Source organism: Ziziphus jujuba, chromosome 8 (assembly GCF_031755915.1).
Source record: "Ziziphus jujuba cultivar Dongzao chromosome 8, ASM3175591v1".
Taxonomy (NCBI): domain Eukaryota; kingdom Viridiplantae; phylum Streptophyta; class Magnoliopsida; order Rosales; family Rhamnaceae; genus Ziziphus; species Ziziphus jujuba.
The window spans coordinates 450001-452500 of NC_083386.1; positions in this window are offsets into that span (position 1 = coordinate 450001).

The following is a 2500-nucleotide window of genomic DNA, read 5'->3' on the forward strand; positions in this document are numbered from 1 at the left end:
ATAATTGCTTTAATCCTACGGTGGAGAATGGTTCCCACCTACTCCCACCTACTTTACATAAAATATCTAAAGAAACATCTAGAATGGATATGTACATGGCTTGACCCATTGTAAGGCCCAAAATAGGCCCAAAGTGGATTATAAGGCCCATAATGGATTGCAAGGCCCAAAATGGAGAGAATGCTCACCAAGTGTTTGATGAAATGCTTCAATCGTGACATTCTCCCCCACCTATGCCGTCGACGTCCTCGTCGAGCTTGCTTCATGGAACCTCTTGATAGCAGGTTCCCAACTTGCTTCGCTAGCGAGAAGTCCTTTTTCACGGGACGTGACACTCTCCCCCACCTAAACTCGCGACGCCCTCGTCGCGCCTTCTTCCTTGCCCGCCGAATGTGATCTTTGAGTTGCCGTTGTGTATCTTCGTGCTCCCCAGTTACTTCACCATCCGGCAGGTCCTTCCCCTTCACCAAGTATTTGGTGTAGTTGGGTATGCCTTTATGTTGACCGACTACATCCGCAGGTGTGGCTTCAACACTCTTGGCGGGTGAAGTCACTATCGCTAGGGCCTCTGTGCCCCCTTTCCTTACAATGGGAAGTGACTCTTCATAGCGTCGTGTCTTCCCATCATGTACCTCGTTTTGTTGAGGTGATGGTTTGGCTAAGTTTCCTTCCTTAGCCTCTTCGTGCTTTCTCTTGTCGTCTCCACGACTTGAAGCCAATGCACGCAAGTTCCCTTGGTGCAACTCCTTTGGCACATGTTGTACCTTAGGAGATGTCTTGGCATGGTTTGAGGCATCCTCACTAGGCTTTTGGGCAGCAGCCAAGTTGATTTGCTCCTCCCTCTCAACTTGCAATGCTGACAAAACCTTGGCCTCCCGCTTGCTAGCTTGTTCCGTAGGCACCATGCTCGTCGTTCCCCCATCCATGATGCATAACTTGCTTGCAAATGGGAGTGGGAAAGCCTTTACTCGGTTGAAGAAGTCCATACCAAGGACAACCTTGTAGTCATCCATGGACACAACCGTTAGGTTCAATTGGTCCTCCCAATCGCCGATGGTGGTTTGCACACCTCTAGCAACTCCTTGGAGTGGCTTTGCATCCGAGTTCACCGCCTTTACGGAGCCCCTTTCTTTGGTTGCCTCGATCCCAAGCCTTTGCGCCTCTTCCACCGATAGGAAATTATGTGAGGCACCCGTGTCCACCAACGCCTTGGTGGGCACCCCATTGAGTTTTGCCTCCACGAACACTAGGCCACTCTTCTTTGTCTCCTTAGGAGTAGCCTTGATAGCGTTTAACAGCTGTAAGGAACCTATTTGTGTTTGCTCTTTAGTTTCCCTCTCTTCGAGCATGGCATTTAATGACTTCCTCTTTGGACAATCTCTTGCCCAATGGGGATCGTCGCATAGGAAGCAATTTCTCTTTGGCTTTAGTTCGGGCTTGACTCCTTTCTTCCAATCTTTGCTAGGTAATGGTGGCCTTCTTTGATGTTCCTTGCTTTGGGGACTTTTATAGAACTTGTCTCCCCCACCTGTAGTATAATTATTCTCATCTAATTGAGCTTGCATAAGGGACAAGGTTTCAATTACCTTTGTTTGGAAAGCTTGGCTTTCATGACGCCACGCCTCCGTGTTGGCCTCGTTGGTGCTTTGCATGGTACCTCTAAGCTCCCCCACTTGGTCACCCACACGACCATCGAGCTCCTCCATGCCTTGCTCCACACAATCAAGCCGCTCCAACATGTCGGCAACGGCCAACTCCATCTTGACCACCTTGGTCTCCATGGCGGTGAGAACGTCCTTCGACTTTGAACGCCCACGTCCCTTCCTTGCAGCTTCGGGGATGACCTCCCTTCCCCTTGCTTCTTCAATCACAACCTCTGAGGAAGACATGTTGCTCTAGATGCTAGCTTTAACCTTGGCTCTGATACCACTTGTCACGGACTTGCTTGTTTACCCTTCAAGCCGTGCGGCCTTAGTTGCTATTCCGACCCTTTGTTGCAACTAAGTAAGCCTTTTGCCCACTAAAAGAGAAAGCTAAGCAAAGAAAGCTAGAGCACAAAGAGAGTTTGGGAGAATGAAAGTATATTACTTGAAAGAGAGCTTTACAAGTATAGATGAGATTTCTTGGATGGTTTGGCCAAATGAGGCCTCCACCTATTTATAGGCATACAAAGCTTAATCCTACGGCTATAATTGCTTTAATCCTACGGTGGAGAATGGTTCCCACCTACTCCCACCTACTTTACATAAAATATCTAAAGAAACATCTAGAATGGATATGTACATGGCTTGACCCATTGTAAGGCCCAAAATAGGCCCAAAGTGGATTATAAGGCCCATAATGGATTGCAAGGCCCAAAATGGAGAGAATGCTCACCAAGTGTTTGATGAAATGCTTCAATCGTGACATTCTCCCCCACCTATGCCGTCGACGTCCTCGTCGAGCTTGCTTCATGGAACCTCTTGATAGCAGGTTCCCAACTTGCTTCGCTAGCGAGAAG